This window comes from Spermophilus citellus (assembly GCF_964194105.1).
Source record: "Spermophilus citellus genome assembly, chromosome: 7".
Lineage (NCBI taxonomy): Eukaryota > Metazoa > Chordata > Mammalia > Rodentia > Sciuridae > Spermophilus > Spermophilus citellus.
Genome location: NC_138188.1, coordinates 101112805 through 101136139, shown reverse-complemented (window position 1 = coordinate 101136139; position 23335 = coordinate 101112805). Strand labels below are relative to the sequence as shown.

General features: G+C 35.3%; 1 protein-coding gene across 2 annotated transcripts in view; it reads left to right on the top strand.

The window, feature by feature from the left end:
- Positions 1-23335, top strand: part of LSAMP (limbic system associated membrane protein) — a 611879-nt gene that overhangs the window by 198011 nt on the left and 390533 nt on the right. The window lies entirely within an intron of this gene.

Genomic DNA, 23335 nt, shown 5'->3' with positions numbered 1-23335 from the left:
TGAATGTTTGAAGGAGGAGTGGAAAACCCACCCACAAGGTTGAGTCCAAAGATAAATCCTACTTTCATAGTAGCTGAATCAAATTTCCAGGATTGCAAGTTGCCAAAGGTGATATATAAAGATGAAAGGTGATGAATGCCAATCTCTTATTTCTTTCCTAGTGTGATATCTTCCACTCCCTTAGGTTTGCCTTGGAATGTTCCTTCTATAATAGTGATGGTGGTGAGAGGACATATTTGGAAACTTCTCCTGATACCCCTAGAACACAAAGTGATAGTGGGTGATAGGTACTGATCACAGATGGTCCTTATGTCTGTGGCTAGGCAACTTGAGAAGTAATTGGGACCAGGATGGTGTTATTTGTGTCCTAACTTTATTTATTTTAATATAAAGAAATGTAAACATTAAGATTTTTTTTGCATAAAGAAATACTAAAGGAGAGGTAGTTTGTATGAAGCATGATTTAAAGGGGAAAAAAGAAAAAAAATATGTGTAGGTTAAGGAAAACAAATTTTACAAAGATGACATAAGATTTCTTATTCACTAGGCCTGGTATATTATTTAATGCTTAACATCATTTGTTTTATGGACTCTTTAGAGACTGATGAAATGATTGCCTTCTCACTTCTGAAAAATAAATATAACTGTAATTTTTCTTACAATAATTTGGGTTTTACAGATTGTTTAAAGTCTAAGAATCTATGGACCTACAGTGACAGTACTCAGTGCAACTTCTATAACTGGTCCCGCTGACCAACTGGGTTGTTTTTCCCCATTTGGCTCTATTCTGATCTTATGCTCATGAAATTTAAATTCAAGTTTTTCTTCTCCTTTAAATAAAAGGGTGAGATTTTGCCAATCATATTTCATACAAATGTTTAGTTTTCTTGTACATTAATAATACCGATTTTCTCTTCCTGTCTTTTCTTGCATCTTGATAGTTTGAATTGACTCCCTCCCCTTCTTGACCCTTTGACCTCTTCTGCCAACATTTTATTTTGGCTCCTAAAAAGCAGGAGATAAAGGTCCAATGACATAATACTTTTTGGAAACCCCAAGAAGCCCTGTCTCCATATATCATATTAATAACATGCATGAGATATATTTGTTTTTTGTCCAATCAAGGCTTCATATTGTCTAGGTCACAAGGGAAAGGTGAAAGAATATTTGTTTCTCTTAACAAATTTTGACTGGTTCTCAGAACTATACTTTTTTATAATAATCATCAATCATATAATTTGAGAATATTTTGTATGTACAAAGATTTTACAAGAATATGAAAATTTCTTATGGTATATGGTAAGTAGCTCATATATAACTTAATACACATACACTGTGATAATAAAGATAAAAAACAGTACAAGGAATCAATGATATCTATCTACTCTATGTCCAAAAGAGGGGTATCTGTATAGTAGTTTGTGGACCATAAAATTGTTTACATAAAGAAACTAGAATGTAATTTGACTAATTAAATCTCACTTTGAAACAGAAGTTCAGATAAGACTGTCTCCAAATTCATGAAGAAGTGACATTGCGGGGAGGGGGCTATGTTTGTTCTGTATTGATAACAAAGGTCAGAAACAGAGTATGAGATAAATGGAGGGTTAGAGTAGAAAGATTGAATTCCATGACATAAGTAGATATGACCAACAGAACTATGATGGATTTTTTAAATAGTGAGCTTCTACCCCTGGAAGACATCAAGCAGAGGTCAGATGACCATTTGTCAGGATGACTGTTAAATATATTCTGCATTTGGGTAAAATAAAAATGAGTTCTAAAAATCATCCTAAATCTAAAATGTATGACTCTTCTAAAATAATTCTATTCTGTAACTATCTCACCAGTAATGAGGAGGAATGAGGTCAGTTTTTGCTGTTTAATCCTTTTGTTACTCCTAGGCTTTCTGCAAATTAATTTATCTGTTAAGCTTCACTCATTTAAAATTTTAAGTTATTTTTACTTAGAGTATAATGTATTTATTTATTGCATCAACTAATATATTTCCAGTACTGTAATTTATTTTATGATTAATTATAAATTTAAGAATAGGATCCCTGATTTTTCTGTTTTAATTCACCAATCTTTTATTTCCTTTTTTTAAAATGTATGTTCTAGATAGTATATTCTAGTTTTAAAACCCAAGCTATAATTCCAAAGCCTTGTGATCCCTGAAGTCACTTCAGTTTTCTATAGTTCACTTACTAGTGAACTTAATGAATACAGAGACACATGGCTAAGTGAGTATATATGTGTGGTGTGTCCCTAGTTGACCATTCAGTAACATATATTGATTGGGACCCCAAGTCATCCCCTTTACTCTCCCCATGGGAGACTCTATATATTCACAGTCCTATCGTGAGGTCATCAACCCTCATAGAAGAAAAGCTGGAATAAATTCCCTTTATGCTATACTTCTACTATTACTGGTGTCATGACACAAATGCTTATGTGCTGCTGATATTTCTAAAGGCATAGCTGTGCCTAGCCACATGGAGAGAACTAAGCTGAATTCACTCTCGCCTCATGAATCATCAAAACATTGTCAGTTGGATTATGGTTAGAGGATGTGGTCTTGATGATGCACAGGATGATGGGAAAATAAAAGCACAGAACCCAGTCTGCTGCTCAGACTGCAGGAAGAATTATTTCATAGTTCAACTTGAAGAAAAAAAAAAAGAAAGAAAGGCAGAAAGAAAAAAATAATCATTTCACTCTAATATTGAGTGCATTTCCCACAGAAGTCAGAAAATACCAATACATATTAAATGTCTTTTCAGGTTTATCTTAACTAAGTTCAGAAGAAGGGCAGGTGAACTGGAATCTCCCGGAAGCTCTGATTTTGTTAGTTATAGGCAAAAGAGTTAATAGACTGACATGACAAATGGGCAAGGAGTTATACTTCCATTTTAAGTGGATGTATATGAAGGTGTTAAATAGCTTCTTTCTCTTCCCAATGTCCCCCTTCATGCAGACAGCACTCAAGCTGTGAACACAGGGCAAGTGCTCCATACAAATGAACTCAGAAAATGCTGACTATCCACAGTCACATATGACTAACTCTCTGCAGTAATCAGGATGGGTACAAAAGTGGATCATATTTATGTAGGGATATTAAAAAGGGCAAGCTGGGTGTGGTGGAACATACCTGTAATCCCAGCAACTCAGGAGGCTGGGGCAGGAGGATTGGAAGTTCAAAACTAGTCTCAGCAATTTAGTGAGGTCTTAAGCAATTTAGTGAGACCCTGTCTCAAAATAAAATAGGCAGAAAGGGTGGGTTAAGTACTCTTGGCTTCAATCTCTAATACCAAGGGGAAAAAAGTGGGGGGACAAATCCCACCTCCCCTCTTCAAATTACAGCTATTTTATGTTCCTGTTCTAAAATCAACAATGTTTCCAAAATGTGAGGTACGATCAAATGTTGATGAAATGACTGAAAATCCTTGATTAGCCTGTTGAAGGACAAAATGTTTGGTGCATCTTTGAGGAAGCCAAAGACCTTTCGATGGGCAGGGGAATTCTACTGGCGACTGACTGCTCAGGTGATCATAGTAAATACATTATGCCTCTAGAAGAGATTCTCAACCTGGGGCGACTTTGCCCCTTCCTTCACCCCAGGTGATATTTGTAAATGTTTACAGACATTTGTGGTTATCACAGCTTGTTTAGGGATGTTATCCTCATCTAGTGAATAGAAGCCAGGGATGTAGTTAATTTATAGGATTGTTCCTCACAACAAAGAATTGTTTATCTCAAAGTATTAATAGTGCCAGAGCTGAGAACACTGGCTTGAGAGGTTTGTTTATACCGGCTTTTAGATATCTGACCGCTCCCGTCCTCTCTCTCTCAATTATGAAGTATACAGGAGAATTTGGTTTGGGGTCTCATTCAATTCTGCATGTGTTTTGTAGGTGAATGGCTTGGGTTTCCCTTCCAGTTAACAAGATCTATGAAATCTTGACATTTACTGTCCTTCCAAACCTCAGCTTCTTCATATATAAAACAGAACAGCAGCATCTTTAAGTATTATGGTGAAGATTTAGCATGAATATAAGCATTCAGTAAATTGTGGTGAAAATAAATAAAAGGGAGAGAAGTGGATATCTTAATATAAAAGTACCTCTGTGTACTTGGCACCATGGTAGGAATATGATCCCATGCTTATTCTTCCTCTTCTCCTTCTTAGTATTTTTCAGTATTGGGGAGTAAACCCAGAGCCTGATATGTGCTAGGGAAGTCCTGCACCATTTAGCTACATCCTCAGCCCTTCATTCTATGCTCCTTTACTTTGTATGTACTGCTAAAATTCCACACATGCCTTAAACAAAGGGAAAGAAGAAATTTACCAAACTACTACTGATTTAAATGATATGCCTACTTTCCAGAAAACTGAACAGAGTTGCACATACTAAGATTAAAGGAATACACTGTTTATAGGTTCTATATATGCTATTACTAATAAGGGTGTGAGGATCACATTAGTCTTGCTTCAGTATTGAAGTACACAGTGGGTAGTGAAGTTTATTAGCATGTTAAAATAGGCCAGACCTTGTGTCCAACTAAATTATAACTGTATGGACATGTTTTCAATGTCATCATCAGAAAGTCATCTTAATGTATTCAGTTTTATCTTCCAGACATTGAAATGGCTTATTTTAAACATTATATCTGAAATATATATATATATATATTGTTTAAACCATAGAGGCAAAGCATTTGGGAAGTAAAAAATGACCTTATAAATCTTCTAGTATAGCTCTTTTGTTTTGCAGATAAAGAATCCTAGACCCATCTAAATGTAGTGACATATTCAGTCTAGCTCAAAGCAACATCTGTCTTAACATTTCTTGAATTCATATATTGCATCTCATTCAAATATTTCAAGATAGGGAGATCTAAACAATGGACTTTTCCCTAATATTATATTACAGACAATATATGGGCTCAAAAGCTGTTATGTAAGTATTAAATAGTGTACAATTACTTATCTAGTTATAATCATCAATTGCTGTCCTTTTCAATCCTGTGGGACCTTTTCATTATACCTATTTTAACCTGGAACTAGGAAGAAGCCAGTACCCATCATTATGTCATTTAACACCTCAGAAGTGAAGTGAACTTGGCATCAGCTGTGAGTGAGTCAAGATAAAGACAAGGTGGAACTAAGCATGGAGAATAGTTTTCGTCATTTTTAATTTTTTTTTAATTTGGCATTCTTTTCTTTTAGGTTTAATGTGAATCTCAAAGCAGAATTTCAAAACTATATAGTCAAACTTTTGTGCTAGCCGTTACTGAACTGGAAATAAATTCTTTGCCCAATCTTCTAACAAGTATAACTCAGGTCATTTTTGTTTTATGTGTTTTATATAAAATAGCCCATTTAAAAAATAAATGAACAATTTTCAGAAGATCCAATTCTGAGCAAAATGGGCCTCTTGAACAATAAAAATATATTTTGAAAAGGAATAGAATGAAAACAAAAATTTCACTACACAGATTTTCTTTTCTTTTTGTACCCATAAATCAGGCTTTTTTTGTATGTACCTTTGCTTTTGATGATTAATATAAAGTGTAAGAACACAATCAGGTATAAATGTGCTATCAATCTGTACTATCAAGCAAGACACCAAATAGCATTTACTGAACACTTACTACACCTTCACTGATACGTTCACATATGTTAACACATGTGTGAAAGACTGGTGTTTGGAAATGAAATCTGAAAACTGAAAAGTAAAAGCTCATGTTATTTTAGTCTAAATCCCATCGTATCTAGGTTAAGACATGCAGACAAGATTTAACCTTCAGTCTTTATTTAAGTGTAAGAACAGAATATAGAAGTCACAGGAGTTATGCAAGAGTACTCTTTTCTCTGTATAGTAAGGACATATCTTGGATTTATTCTGATCTCTTCAGAGAAAAATAAATGTTGTTTTCTTATATAACTATTCTGGGTAATTTCATCAAATAACATACAATACACCAAAAATAATCGTGATACATAGTATGTATTTAAATACTATTTTCCTTTCCTTTACTGACATAGGATTACTTCACTACTACATATGAAGAAAGTTTTAGATGGGGTTGTGGCTTAGTGGTGGAGCACATGCCTTACATGTATGTGAGACACTGGGTTGTATCCTCAGCACCACATAAAATAAATAAAGGTATTGCATTCATCTATAATTTAAAAAAATGTATTAAAAAAGTTTTAGAGACTAAATTATTTCAGGCTTAGGGCATGATAATGATCTCTTTCTGCTCTCTCCACCCTTTCCTTTTTTTCATCTCTTCTTCCCTTTCTCTTCTCAGTTCTACATTTCTGTGTACTCATGCATGTGTGTGTGCGATCTCAGTCTCCTAGAATATTTTTTTATGCAGAAATGTAATTGTGATGCATTAAAAATTATATGTTCATGGTTGAAAAGCTTGGTGGATGCTGATTTAAAATCTTTCTTCCAGGGCCTCTCAGAGTATTTAGTATCTCTATAAAGGTTCTACATTTTCTAAAACCATATTTTTATTTAAAGTACCCCAATGAGTCCACATGTTGCATGAAACATGATTTGAGAATGTATATTGCACTTTAAAATTAAAACTGATGGAAAAATAACTGTTTCCATTTGCAGGATCAAGAATCCAGGTACTCATATCCTCAATCCAATAGCCATGGATTAAAATTTCAAATGAGGAAGACAAAATACATTTTATTTTTTCTGGAAAGAACTTGCTTTTGTTATCTTTCAGTTTAATATTTTAGAATAAAATTAGATACTATCAGGTTCTAATGTAGCTAGCTCTGATACTAAGTTTGATTGAATTTTAAGCAAGAATAATTTTCCTTTGGTGCCAATAGTTTTTCTTGTTTAAATAAATAAATAGATGAATGAATGAGTGAATGAAGTCCCCATGCTGGTTCCAATGTCCTTCACCATGTCTCTCTTTTGCCAAGTTCCACTTTATTATCTATTAGGCAGCATTTGGTCATTTCATGAATTATTCTCTGTGTATTTCTGTTCATTCTTTCTTCTTTCTTTTAACATTCATATCCCAAGAGAAGTTAAAATGAAAAATGAATGAGCCTGTATTCTCCAATCCATAGGATCTGTGATCATACCTGTGAAAACTGAGGAAAAGCCCCTATTCAACACACACACCAGAAAAAGACTGAACTGTTACAGGAAGCATATGCATTGAGACAGAATGTGTCCTGGGCAGGCAACTCCAAGATCCCTGATATCACTGTATTTGTTTCTCAGAGCCAAGTCTGAAAGTCTTTGTGCCAGTAGCTGTGCAGGTGCCAGCTGCCAGTCAGCAGTTCTTTGCTTGAACCAGATTGTAAGTCCAGCACTTCAAGTAGAGAGTCTGTCAGCAGGAGAATTTTTTTGCTGCTCACAGAGCATGTCGTTATACCTTCTGGAACAAGAAGGGGAGACACAAGTAAACGATGTGACTGTTCAAATTCGAACTGCAATGTGGAATTCATAGAGGTCATAGGATATCGGTAAATCTCCTTAAACTGGTAATTTACTATCATTTTCATTCCGGCACATTTTCTCCTACATTGCTTCATTACTTCAAGACCATCTTTTCTTATATGATAAGTATAATCTGGTCCATCATTTCTTAATTAAAATATGGCTTCACATTTTTTTTCTTGCAAGATTTTAGTGTTCTTAATGGCAGCCTCCTCTTCTACAGGATTCTAAGGAATGATTAAAAGCAGCTAATAAAGAGATAAACTGTGTATTTTAGCTTTGTCAATGCCACAAAACATGACAGTACATTGACACACATCATAAAGGCAGGTTAGAGGGGGGAGTCATTAAATAAATTTCCCCTGCTTACTAATTCCTTACAAAAGTGTCAAAGGAATGTTTCCAATTGGTAGCAACTTATCTCTAGTTTCAGTACTTTGACAGCTGTTCACAAACCCATCTGACATCCTTCAAAATCCAGCTAGGTTTATTTAACCTAATAGCTCTACTTTCTTAGTCTTTAAGACCTGTGCTCATCTGAGACCAGGTCCTTCCTTGCCTCTGGCAGCAAATCTACCCAGCTGCTTAAAAAAAAATAGAAGAAGAAAAGGTAAACAAAAACTCCTCAAACTGTCCCTTCTCGGGCTGAACTAGTTGGAGCTAGGATTGATTTTTCTCACTTGCAAATTGCAGATGCTCCTCAGTCAAGACCTTTATAAAATTTTTGGGCAGACTCCGTAGAGCTGACCTGGCTGTCCATAGGCTTCCCATCTTGATATTGCATGAACCAGGTGAACATTTTTGTCTAATCATCTTAGGCCAAAGGGAAGTTTTACAAAACCCTCTGTACAAAGAAAACAGTTGCCCTGTATCCACAGGCCATATATTCAGAGACCTCCAGAGGATTCCTGAAACCTCAGATAACACCAAACTCTAATCACAGCATGTTTTTTTTTTCCTATACATACCTATGATAAAGTTTAATCTATAAACTAGGCACAGTAAGAGATTAACAGCAATATATAATAATAAAATAGAACAATTATAACAATATACTGTAATAAATAAAGTTATGTGAATGCATTGATCTCTTTCAAAATATCTTATTGTACTATAATGACATGAGATGACAGTCATATGAGATGACAGGATGTGAATGATGTAGGCAAAGTGGCATGTGTTAGGCTACTACGTAAGAGCTTGAACACATGCACTACAATGCTGGGGCAGTTCATCTTAATAACCAAGGAGGCTGCCATGTAACTAATGGGTAAGCAGTATATATAGTGTGGATGTATCTTGGTCAACTCAGAGAAAGGGAAATCATAGCAAGTGAAGTGCAGATAAGGTAGAACTACTGTATGGATGATTTTACTAAAAAGAAAGAAAGAAATCAATCAATGTTGTCCTTAATGTGAAGTTATCTAACTTCACAATCTGTAAGATTGAAAGGAAAGAAGAAATAGTCATATAATCACACTTATCGATTTCTTGGAAAACTGTCACCTGGTGATGCTGGTGAAGTAGCCCCCAAATATGGAATGGCTGTGGAATGTGGAGGACTATTTTTAATGTTTATCAGAGATTATTTGAAAACTACCAGTTTCTCCTCTTTGATACCATTAAAATCCATGCAGAATACTGTTAATGTGATGTGTGTTTCTGTACATTTGTTTGGTACATGCAACAAAATTCTGACTTTGAAAGATGAAATGTATGATTCCCCTTTATAAGATGTGAGAACATGTTTCTGGCTACAAATGGAATGGAGGCATATCTGAGACATAAGGCTTAACCAGGTAGAATTTCTGAAGTGTAAGAATTGATAGAATCCTAACTAGAATCAGAAGAATTTTCCAGATATTGCTAGAATTCCAAAGAGAGCCAGAGAAATTCAACCATTATTTACCTGCTCACAGTATAAATCCTTTACTGGCAACTGAGAGATATAAAGATGGCATATTCTAAGCTGTGTAAAAATTCTTTTCTCCATAACTGTGTTCTTTCTACTGCCCCTTTTCTTTGGTTCATTCTCTCCATGAGGTCATTACTGACCTAGGCCCATGGTGTCTCTCATTTCAACTGGACTTACCAAACCTGTTAGTCCTTAGTTAGTCATTTCTAAGTGGTTTGTACTTAGCATTATTTCTCCAGCATTTGAGTGCATGAGTTCTTTGGAGAAAAGTATTATACTTTTCACTGTTTCTGTGACCTCCTGGAGATCCTAATAAAGTCTTAAGATATGTACTAGAATCTCATTAAGCCCATGTTTGTTGATTAATGGATCACAGTTCCTTTGTGACATTTAGCACATTACACTGTTTTAAAAGAAGCTGTAGCCCTCAAATAGAAGTTGAAAGCTAAATTCATAAAAATTGGAATACAGGGCAAGGAATTTGGCTCTTCCTACTCCTTGGCTTTGGAATGGAAGGAATCAGATTTTTTCACTCAAACTCTATTATAATCAATGACTGAATTTGTCAGGGCTATCTCCTGTATAAAGAAGCAGACCTTTTCACTGAATCAAACTTAAAATAATAGCCAACAGATCTAATTAATAATAATATAAAAGCCAATTTCACAGTCCATTACTTCAAGCAGTCTAGTACATGAAAATTAAAGGGGGGGTCTTAAACAAACATGGGCGTTCATGTTTGTGGTCTTCACAGTGACCCATAGCCAAATCAAGGGAAAGTGTAGCTTCGGTCTCTTCCTTCACCAACTGATCATTTTTGGCTTCATTAACCCAGACTCTAACACAAAGCATGGAGTCAGGAGAAATTTAAAGCCCGACCTCCTCAGTTTGCTTCATTAATAAGGCTACAAACTCTTCAGGTTCCTCCTCCCCCGCCCTCCACTTCTCTTTCCGTTTAGTTGAACTGAAGGCAATTCATCTCATTTTAATTAATTTTTACTTGCAGCATTATCACCATGAGTATAAAGGCAAAATTTTTTTTTTTTAATTACAAAGCTAACGGCATTAATTACCAATACAGTAAATGCATCAGCGCACCAAAGCCAAGTGGGTTCCAAGGAGCTGAGGCAGCAGTTGCTGAACATTTCAACAGCTGGAAAGGCTTAGCCACAAAGGAGAAACCTTTGTATGGTAACAATATGAAGGCTGTCTTCACACTGATTGAGCCCCTGTTTAATTGAAGGTGACATAGCCTACGGACTAGGGACAGCACTATTGCATTACAGTGAAAAGGTTACTCCGAGAGCATCTCTCTGGACTCCCTGCTGGGTCTACTGTCAGACAGGAACCAAAAAATCAAACAAGTTTTGAACTCTATGAACCATAGCGCTATAGTATGTCTGAATATAAAAGCAAACACCTTCTTTTTACCATCCACATAGTGTTTGCTGTTCTATAAGAAATAATCTCATGATGTGATAAGAAGCGGAAACCCAGTGCCTGATACATGGTTAGAGAGGATTGGCCAGTGATTAATGTTTCTAGACACCATAAATTTTGCATATTAACTGGACAATGACAGGAAAGGGTTCTGCACACAAGATTGAAGGATTTAATAAGGCTATCACAAGATAGCTTGCCACTGCTCAGGTACCTGCATTCCCCCAACTTGTATTTGGCCACCAAACTGTCACCAGGAAATATCCCTGTGACCTTGTAGACAACCCATAGAAAAGGTGTACACTGTTTCTGCCCCAACATTGCTTTATACTTCTGCCGAACAATTATGCACAAATATGCACATCTAACTTTTGATAATTTCCTCACAATCACTTTTCTTGTTCTCCAAACATTTCTACAAGATTGTTTATGATCCTCCTCCCCTACTACCCACTTCACTCTAATTCAGTGACTTTGTCTCCATTGCATTTTTGAATCAGTACCCATCTTTAAAAATGCTTCTGAAGACATACCTGTGCCACTTGTGAATCTGAAATTATTTAATGGTAAAAGAGAACTTGGCTTAAAATTTACAGAGGTCTTTTTCAGAAACTATCAAAGATGTCATATCTCTGATCCCTTTTCAATTTTGCCTACTTTTCCAATGTGTGAAATAATAATATATTGCAAATGGCTTTTAAAATAATTGTGATATATTAATTAATTATGTCATAGTGATATTATGTAAAAGAGGTATTTGTGGTCTGACAGATGAACTTAACAACAAATTATAAATGTGTTTCAACAGGGAAAACCTGCTCCCAGGTCCAAATGACTGAAATATAAGTGTACTTTTAGAATGCAAGTTTTGTATGTTGGCACTTAACTGTACATATTTAGTTCAGGAGTTCAACTGAATGACATCTAATAGTAAATCAAAATCTAAAATAAGCAGGTATTTCCAGCTAATTTTAGCTCTATGACTTTTATGTTGAACTGAATTTACATTTTATTCATAAGTACTATTATGACTTCTAAATTTGCCTTTGTTTTTCTTAAATAAGTAAATGAATCTTGTGTTCTTATTTGGGGGATTTGAGAAAAAGCCTAGTGTTTCTGCTCGTTTTTCTCTGAATATCTTAATTTGGTAGAATACGACTATAATTCTCCCTAAAGAAACACTTTCAAGAGAAGTTCTGGTGTCTGTTGTTTTGCAAAATTCCGATGAAAAAGCTTACAAACCATAATAATGAACAACAATCAGAGAAAATTAATTGTTGAATTTATTTCAATGTTTATGAAATATGACAATTATTTAGCTTTGTATTTGTCAATTTTGTTTTACAATTTTTAAAAATCCAAGTGGGTTCACTGATTCCCTAGAGCAATGTGATATGAGTATATGTTCCCAAAGTAGTTCCTGAAGTTATTTGAAAGAGCCCGTGGGAATGCTGGATGAGATATTGAATATACCACCTGCTCTCCCTAATGCCTCCAGGTTCCTTCCTGAGTCAAGAGGGGATTAATGCTAATCTCCTTGTATAAATTCAGGCAGGCTGCTTTTGGTACCCACATTTGATTTATTTGACATGTTATCCACATGACAGTACTTAAAATTGCCCCCTCTCTTCTTTGTCCAAATTGTCTTCACATTTAATAAGAACAAAATGACCACCACCATGTAACCACTGATGGAGATCATAGCAATATCCATAGCTACGGCGTACTGAGCGTGTCCTCTATATATTTACTGCTGAAATTAATCTGTCTTCAGGTCCATTGATCCCCTGTATCAGGTATACACTCTTATTACTCCCATTTTAGATAAGAGGAGAAAGAGATACAGAGCATTAAGTTCTTCATCAAAGATAATATGATTTGTAGGGATGAAACCTGGAATTGTCTAGCTTCTTATTCTAGAACCAAAATTGTAACTATTCTTGTGGTACTAATGAGGGAATTGTGCATTTGGGGTTCTCTTCCACACTGGCATATCTGTAAAGAAAGTTTACTGAATTGTTTAATCTCAACACCACTGACTTATCATGTAGTACTATCAAAGGAGATTTTATGAAGGGTGGTCTGTTCCAATACTTTGAAACCTCTTCAGGTAGACTTTTGATGAGTTAAGGAATAATTATGGACCATATCAATAGGGATAAATTTTTAAATATTATTCTTATAGAATAAAACAAGAATGGTATCCTCTCTCTCAACAGGATTTATCTAATTTATAAGATACCTTCTTTATGGCCTAGTTTAAACTTCCTTTTTAAAAATAAAAATAAATCAGCTTGTACTTACTACATACAAACATACATTAACATGTTTAATTGAAATACATATATGATTAATATGGATTAGTCAAATGATAGAATGCTTCAATGACACCAGATGGAGGCATCTCTTCCCTATGTGAGCTGCAATCCATAAAATCCAATATAGTGGCAGAGGACAGAGAAAAAGAAGAAAGAAGGAATGTGGTGAAAATAGGAAAAATAAGAGTTATGGAAGGATAAATAAAAATAGAGATGGAGAAGAGGAAGAATAATTCTTTTCTCAGAGAAAAAATAGTTTGGACTGAAACATAGTTATCAGATGTCAGTGAGGTAAGGTAAACCTATAATTATATATGCTGTAAATCATCCATTTAACATATATTTATTAACCACCTGATAGGTATCTGGTACTGTTTTAGGTATATAATAATGGAAAAAAATGATATGGAACATGAAGCCAAGAAAGGAAAGTAAATATTAGGACACAAATATTTAAGTACATATTCAGATTAGTGCCATGGTAAGAATGTAACTGGGAGATATTTCTGAGATTGGTGGCCAGGTAAGACCAGACAAAGAATGGATAAATTGAGACCAGAAAAAATGAGAAGACTCTCATAAGTAACGAGTAATACAAGTGAAGCTTAGTAGATCTGATTTACAAGCACATGCATAGGTTATATTTTAAAATGTTCATAATGCAGAAAATTAATTTCATGAATCCTTAACAAGTAGCTCTGATGATTTAGATGCTTCACTATGAATGGGGGGTTTGTTTGAGAGAAATTTGGAACACCATGGTAAAACCATGGATCACCCTAAGGCAGAACCCCTTTAATTCCTTGTGTGATACTGATAGACATAATCAAGACAAACCACTAGTTGCATTTTCTGGGGACAAAACAAACAATGGTGTACTCTTGTTTGAGTAAATTTGAATTTGTTTGAGTAAAGGGGGAAGAGAAGAAGAGTTGCAAAAGGCAACTCAGTGATTATATGTGGATGGGCAGTCGAGAGGGAACTTGTGGAGCCTAGTTCTTCAGAATCTACTGTTAAAGAGGTCAGAAGAGGACATGTTCCTGATATAACAAGTCGACTATGTGCTTCATGAAGACCGTCTGGTCTGCATCACACACACACACACACACACACACACACACACACACACAGAGAGAGAGAGAGAGAGAGAGAGAGAGAGAGAGAGAGAGAGAGAGAGAGAGAACAATAACCCTTGAAGGGATTCAGCTAATGCATAGTTCTATGAGTATATGGGCCATAAAAGCATGAAGAAAAACCAATACTAAATGTCACTGGCTCCAGACAACATGAGTTTCTGTACTTCTGGGTCTTCAGTGATATTGTAGTAATCAACAGGTAAGTTCTGTAGGCCAGAGAGATGGTTTCACAGGGAGTTTATTATGAGAACAGCTTCTGTTAATAAATGGAACACATTAATGGCTCTGTGTCTTCTAGCAAATATCAGCAATGGGATAAAAGGGAACCAAGAAGTATCGAAAAGAAAATTTCATTTGTTGGGATCATTTTCCTGTAGAAGGAAGGTAAATGGCAGTTTGTCAGACTTTGTTCTTGCTCCTCTGGGATAGACAATTTGCTCTTTTCTGAAGCTGAGTGGAGACAGGCCATCATACGAGGACATGACCATAAGCCTAAGATTGACACTGCCTGGTGCTGAAAGTCCAGAAGCATACAAGTAGGTTGGGAGAGGAGTAGGCAGTTCATGGTTGCTGTTCTAAGTAGAAACTTATCCAGTTTGGGAGAGAATAGAGGTAGAATTTGAGAGAAACCTATTGATTGTACACTGGTTAAATCAATAATTTTAACCTGAGAAAAAGGAAAATTTGAGGAGGTACTGAGAAGAGCTTTCAATTTGATTTTGAAAATCAGAAAGAGAGATTCATAGAGCATAGTTGTGAAAAGATTAAGTAAATCAGTCACGCTCATGCAAAGGAAAATTATGAGGTTTAGAGCTTTTCTTTTAGACACTAGAAGATGATTTGTAAAATTAAGTGTCTACTTGGAGAACTGATTGTTATTTTAGTGAAAGAACCAAACACCACAATTTAAGAGAGTTTAGATGAATATTTACTTTCAGCATTTTATTTTTTCCCCATATATGGAATAGAGATGATATTATGATAAATTTCCAAATATCCAACCCGAGGTTTAACAGTTATAATCACTTTGCCATATAATCCTACTTCTTATGATATGTTTTAAAGTCAATTAAAGATGTCATATTTCACCCCTATATAATGACATCCAATTAAATATATTTTCCTAACTAGTCTCAGTGTCATTATCACATCTGATACAAATAGCAATAATTCTGATATTCCTGAATACCATCTATCATTAGGTCTGTAACAGTTTATTAGGGTTGCCATAAAATATTACCACATACTAGGTGGATTAAAACAACAGATTGGGAGACCAAAGAGAGAAATCAAGTTGTGTTGATGATATGCTTCCTCTGAATCCACACTTTCCTCTTCTAGCTTCTGGTGACTTGCAGAGATCTTCAGCTTGTGGCGGTATAGTATACTGCCATGTTAGCTCTGTCTCTTGTTAACTCTGTCTGCCTCTGTTATAAGGAAATCAGTCATTGGACTTACAAACCACCCTAAACCCAGGATGATCTCATCTGGAGATTCTTTCTTACATCTTCAAAGAACCTACTTCCAAATAAGGTCACATTCAGAGAAGTGGAACTTAGAACTTGCACCTAATCTTCTCAGGGGCCACTGTTGAAATTTTCAATATTCAAATTCCCTCAAATATCACCAGAAGGACCATTTACAGCTTGTTTGCTTAAATTAATACAAAGACTCATTTATTGGGCAAAGTAAATTATAATCTGAGATTATGTGTAATATGTATATCATATCTTCTATGCTTTTTGTTTCTGAACAGTAAAAATACTATAGATTCATCGATTTAACACACATTTATTAATACTAAGCACTTACTGTAGGCAAGACAGAGTGTATCCTAGGGACTGGTTATATGGTGGTGAGAATACAGAGTCACTCACATGCTCATCCCAAGGCTGGTACTATCACAGACCTTAATGTTGCTTCAAGCTAGATGAGCTCAAGGACCTCACATTCAGGGGCAGAAAAGGCCTATTCCATTGTGTGGGTCTTTTGACTAATATAAAGCTGAGAAGACTTTTTCTTGGGTCACAAAATTTTTGTCATGTATTACTTCTTTGGTTACATGTTAATAGGCACATTATAGACTAGAATAATCATTAGTGAGTTAAAAAGTGAACAGACTATGAAGATATTCAGAAGACAAACATTTTTTAGACTCAGAAAAATATATCCCCTTTATCAGTTTGTCTTTATTTATTTTTTAACCAAATATTTATTGTGTTACCTAGTTGTAGATTCTTCTACCAGATTCCATTGCAGCCAGTGGGTTGAAAAGTTATTATAAGAAGAAAAGGAAGGAACTGAGGAATAATCTATGCTTTTAAAAAATGTCCATAGAAATGTGATTTTTTAATATTGCTGAACTGTTTCTTGGATAAGTTATGCAAATGACTAAGTAAAGAAGTCTTATAAAATGCTTGTGGATCTTGGGGTGAAGGGTCTAATTAAGTGAGCATTACTATTTTTATTATTTTCTGGGCATGGTGTAAAATAATTATGGCTGGATAACAGGAATAGTTGTTCCTTGAAATAACTAACTCAGCAGCCTACTAGGGAGGTTATGATCTTGGACTTGTAAGCTTGGTTGAGTCATTAAGTAACAGAGAGCAAAGTCTAATTAAATTTGACATACTCACATGGGGAATCATACCCACAGGTAGTTCTGCAGTATGGAACTTTAGGAAGGATTTTTCTTTTTCTTTTTCTTTTTTTTAAGAAAAGTTCATTAGAAATAGACAGAGGGGAAAAGTTTGAAAATGAAAATTTATGAAATCTGTGAAGGAACCACTTTAAAATATTCCCCTGGAGGAAGAATTAGAGCTGTGAAAGCATCAGACATTTCCAAAGGGTTATACAATCTTCTATAGAGTTTGTATGCACAAAGGATCAGGCCTCAGGCAGCAACATTGTGGGACTAGAATCACCATGAACCTTAAGAAGACACTTATGTCATTAAATACTGTCAAATTCAAACAGGTATCATTAGGGAACTTGGCATGTCTTATTTTGAAACATGTACAATGGTGTCAACATTAAATACAATCCTAAAAGAATCACTCATAATATCATTGCTTTAATAAAACTCTTTTGCTTTTTTATTTAAATTTCTTTCAATATGAATTCATATTTTATATGGTTGAAATACTAAAATGCAAACCATTTTCTAGCCTGATTTTTACTTAAAATGATATCCTAAATATTTTCAATTCTTTTTATATTCTTAAATATTCTACCTTTAAATGGCTTATAATATTTTTATGAATTAATAAGCCAAAGAAGATCAAAGTCTTATTTTTGAACATTTACATTGATTCCTAATTTTGATCACTATAGAGACATTTGATTTCTGGTTATTTAAAACAGTTTCTGGTATAAGTAAGTATTCAAAAACTATTTGTAAAGAAAATACCATTGTTTTTATCCTTCCTTGGTTAGAATTACCAGGGATGTCATTCTGATTTTGGAATTTCCATTACTTATCCACTAAAAGTTTAGACTTTTAGTGCCACCAAATTTCATCAATACATTTCAGTCTCAACCAAATCCAATATTCATTTTATGTTAAACATTTAAACATTAATGTGAGCTAATCGTTTTTATTTGGCTTGCTTTGCATTTTGTCTACTACAGTAAAAAAGAATGTTTTACCCTTTGTGAATTTTATGCATTTTAAAAAGTGGATATTCATGGGAAAACCGCAGACATTTAAGTGCTATTTAAAAATGGGGAGAGGATGAAAGGTGAGAGAAAAGAGCATCAGAGACATGCGAGATGTTAAACTCTTGCACATCACCCATCCTGGCCTCTCTAAAGTGCTGCACGTTGGCCTTTCTTCTCTTTCTTTCCCATTCCTGGCTCTACACTCTGTTCACAACACCAAACTCTCAAGCACAGCTCTTATTTAACAGACTTCACACCCAGACCAAAAGTGCAGCCAACAAAATTAGGATGGAAAATTATGTTTAAGCCTTTTCCTACTCATATTTAAATAGCTAGATATAGGAATGCATTTATACCCTGAAGGGGAAACTTAAAAATTTTTAAATGAGCACCAAATAAGTGGTTATTAAAAAGTAATTTCATCCACGGCAGGTGAACTGTCAGCCCCATTGGATGCCAGCACTGTGGAAGTAAGAATGTATCTAATTGTTTTTTATTAAGAATAGGCATAACATTATAGAAAGTCAAAGCTGGAAAAAGTCTTAGGGATCACCCTCATTTTACAAATGATGAACTAGGTCCAGAGAGGCAATGTGATTCTCAGCCTGTTACTGTTGAAATCAGAAGTTGAACCCAGATCAGTAGGTTTGTAGGTCCCCAAATGTCGATTCTCTCTTGCTCCTACAAAGAGAAGCAGCCACCTATACTAGGTGATGGAGGTGAAGCCATGAAGTGAGTAGTCTTCTCACACCTATAAGTAATCGATGCTCACCAACTCTCTAGAATGACCCTCACACTGTGAATCTGTGATCAAGAAATCTTTAGGGAAGATCAGTATAAAAAGATCATGTCAATGTTTAGTCACCCTCTACCTGCTCACACACTCCCCTACACACATTCACACACTTAAGATTACAAAGTGTTACACTTGAAGGTTTTCAGATGCTTTCTGCAATGTTATGTGTTCCTTGGAATCTGTCCAGGGTCAGAGTGGGGGTGAAAGGGATACGAAAGCAGAGCTTTTTCTGGTGCCTCAGTAGTCACAGCTCTGTCAAGGATCTCACATACCCAAAATTTGTGTGACATTTGTACCCATGATAGTTCTGCCTCTCTCATACAAGCAGGCATAAAGACACACATGGGCATGAAGTACACATAGGTATATGGAGATTGCTGATAGAAACAAAGCTATCATATGCTACAGAAAAACATGGAAATTCAAATAAGTGGAATGGCTGAATGTTCTCCTTAGCTAGTTAGGAAGTGAGGTGGGAGGAGGGAGGGCTGTCATTTCAGATTCTGACATTTGAGAGCCAAAACCTGCCTCTATTAGTTTTTCAGATGTGTTGACTTAGGGAAGCATTTACTTTCAGAGTCTCAATTTTCTTGTGTATAAAATGGGGTGGATTATATTTTATATAGGTCTTTTTATGATAAAATGAAATAACATAAACAAGTAGCTTATGTATTTGGAATAAATGCTTGCATTATTTTCATTGTTTCCCTTTGTCTTAGTCTCACAGCCAGGACTGGAACCTTGCTACTTGAATCCCATTTAATGCTCTTTTGACTACAGAATGGCTGCTTATTCTGACTATGTCAGAATTGTTTTCCTATCCATCCTGCTTGATTACAGCAGTAGATAAGTGGCCCCCAAATCCCTTATCTCATTCCTCGGTTCCAGTTTGATAAATACAAATCCTGAAACTCCTAAAGGTATGATGTTCGAGAATCCATAATGGCTGCTCCGTAATACAACAAATCCTGACACATGATTGGAATAAAGAATCGGTGCCTCAAACTGCCTACCTTTTCTAATGCTTGGCAACACAAAATGTCCCCAAGTCCCAACACTCCCATTTCCAATGACTGATAAATTATCCCCCATTATATATTTTCCCATCTTTAGCTTCAGTTCTAATCTTAGCTCCCTCAGTCACTTGTCACTCTTCCTTTGAATTTTTGTTCCTATTAAAGGTGTATTTTCTCTGTGTGCGTGTGTGAGTGTGCATATCATACACATATAATGCACATTTCATATTGTATTTATTTGCATATATTATATATATATTACATATACATGTATGCATACACACACATATATACACAATAATACATATGCAAATGAAGGGCAAAATAACAAGATATGTTATTAAAGTGTATGTAGTTCTAATTCCCCATATCCTCATTAACATTTATTGTCTTTTAGCTTATGAGAATAGCTGCTCTGACAGGTGTGTGGTGAACCTCATTGTAGTTTTGATTTGAATTTCTCTGATGAGTAGTGATGCTGAACATTTTTTTATACCTGTAGGCCCGCAGTAAATCTTCTTCAGAGAAATGTCTATTCAAGTCAATAGTCCATTTTGAAAAATCTGGATGTTAGGTGTGTTTATTTTGAATTGAATGAATTTCTTATATATTTTGGTGTAGGTTTGCAAATACTTTCTCCCATTCCATGGGTTGTCTTTTTACTTTGTAGAGTGTTTCCTTTGGTACACAGAAAACTTTTCAGTTCGATATAGTCTTACTTGTCTATTTTTGTGCTGTTGCCTGGACCTCTTGGACACTGTTGGTGGGAATGCAAAATGGCACATCCACTATGGGAAACAGTATACAGTTTCCTCAAAAAGTTAAAAATAAAGTACCATATGATCCAGTTATTATTATTTCTGAGTACATAAGAAAAATAATTCAAATCTGAATTTCAAAGAGATATTAGCACTCCCATGTTTATTATAGGATTATTCACAATGCCCATCTAATGCCCATCAACAGACGAACAGACACAGGACTTAAACATACAAAAAATGGAATACTATCCAACTTTAAAACAAAGAAATTCTGCAATATGAGAATTTTGCAGAATCTCAATATGGATGGCCACTGAGGATATTATGATAAGTTTAATTAAATTAAATACAAAAAAGCAAGTACTTCATGAGTCTATTTATATGAGATATCAAAAATAATCAAATTTATAAAAATCAAGGAGTGGACTGTTGGTTGTCTGGGACTAGGGACAGGGGTAATGGGGAGTTACTAATCAATGGGCTTGAAGTTTAGTTAAACAAGATAAATAAGCTCTAGAGCTTTACTGAACAATATGCTTTAGACAAAAATAATGCATTGTCTACTTAAAATCTGGTAAAAGTAGAACTCATGTTAACTTCTGTTACCACAATTAAATTTTTTATACTGTGTGTAGTTTTTGATGCTAGAACTCAAGAGCAGATGCATAAATTTTTACTGATAAAATCTATGAACCCATTCAGAGTAAGTTAAAAATGAATGCAAGGGCTGGGGTTATAGCTCAGTAGGTAGAATGCTTGCCTTACAGGCACAAGGCCCTGGGTTCTAATCCCCAGCACCACACACACACACACACACACACACACACACACACACACACACAAATGAATGCAGAGGGGAGATGCAGCCCAATTAGTAGTGAAGAACTTGGTCATGAGATTTTGTAAGTAAACTCACACAGGACTGCTGGGCACAGATAATACCTCAGTGCTGTACATAAATGCTGGAAATGAATTTGATAAATCTATATTTAAACTGTTGACAAATGGGGAGAGAGGATAAGGGAGATTCAGTGGAGGCAAGGAGTCTTTTAAGATATATAGAAAAATTGTGAACATATTCTGGTAGTAAATAATCAGAAGAAACCTACTTTCTGTACCTTATAAATAGAGCTTGTTTTGTAGAGCATGCTGTAATCTTTGCATTCCCTAAGTAGTCTCTACAGGTAGGATGTTGACTTTTGAACCATGTTATTTCTGTCTTGTTCTGATTCCATCATAAGTTTGTATCTTCATTCTTTTTCCTCCAGTCTATGAATCTGCCTTTTCTAATGTCTATTGGGCCTTCCCATTCTTGGAAGATGACTACATACATGTTCCTCCTCCCCAACTCCCCACATTTTGCCCCCTTCTTCATTTCAGACTTCACAGCTACTGCCTTTCTTTATTGCCTGGCGGTACAGTAGCAATTTCACATATTGAAAGAGTTTAAAACTAGACTTGTTTTATGCCAAGTTTTAAAATGTGCTGTCCTTTCACTGGAACAACAGTTGGGAATGAAGCCTCCCTCAAGCCCTGTGAAGGACTCCCTAGGTTTTGGTCTGAGCTGGGAACATTTCAGGGGTTCCTGTGTTTCCCCTCTGCATTCCCTATCCCAGCAAGTATGCAGATGCAATCAAAGTGGTATGAAAGTTTGGAACAAAGGTGCCAGGATTAGAAATGCTTAGTTTCAAGCATTAATCTGAGCAAATGGCTTACCCTTTCTAATCATCAGTTTTACCATTTGTAATTGAAGATGTTAATACCTTCAAAAACTTTTATATGAAATAAATAAGAAAGCACTATGTAAAATGTTCATCATAGTGCTTGACATATGGTGGCACTCCAAAATAAGTGAAGACAAAACTGTGATACAGTGTACTTTTCTCATTAGACTTTAAATTGCTTAAGGTAGGGACTGGCTCTGTGTCAGTGTAGAACATAGTAGGCATTTAATTGATCTGAAAGAAATACCAGATTCCATACATTTGTGAACAAATCATAAAACTGGAGCTCATGGGATTAGGTAATTTGATCAAAGGCAGTCATTGTTAGAAGAGCTAGAATTTGACACAGATATATTTGATTAGATGTTGCCATTCTCTCTTTGATAATGTGACGGCTTTCATCAGTTTCTTCAGTTTATGAAAGGTTAGCTCTTGCTTTTGCAAGCGGATTGTCTTGAGCTGTATGGCATTGGTGATGAAAACAGCTATAAATCCTTGGGACTTGATATTAAACTGTTTTGGCTCAATTACCTGCATGAATTTATCTGTTTGGTGAAGGTGTGGGCTCATACCACAACAGCCACCAGCAGTGAGAATTAATCTCCTGAGTCTTAATTAAAACAGTCTTTGGAGAATACAACTGCCTCAGGAAGTGCCAGAAATCTCATTTGAAAGCTTCCTGATTGTGATATTTCCAATGTCATATTGCAGATTCAAGAAACTTGGGTGTTTGGAATAAGAACAGCCTCACTCTAAGTGCTTATCTTAACCAACAAACCATCTGTTCTTTTTCCATCATGGTTTTGAACAGTACATAAGAACAAGCATTCCTCTTCCTGTCCCATTTTGCATCTGAACATGATCTATTTCCAAAGTAGTTTATTTCTCTCCTTTCCTCATCAAGTAAAGCAGAAACTAGCTGTGAATATTTCAACAGAACTGAAATAATATCCACCCCTTTTGAATACCTCCTCTCCTCCTCTCCAACACTTTTTAAATTTCCTGTTTTAAACTCATGGTTATTTCAGGAAAGTATTTTTTTTTTTTTTACTATTCACATTCAATTCATTACTTTGCCTGATAAT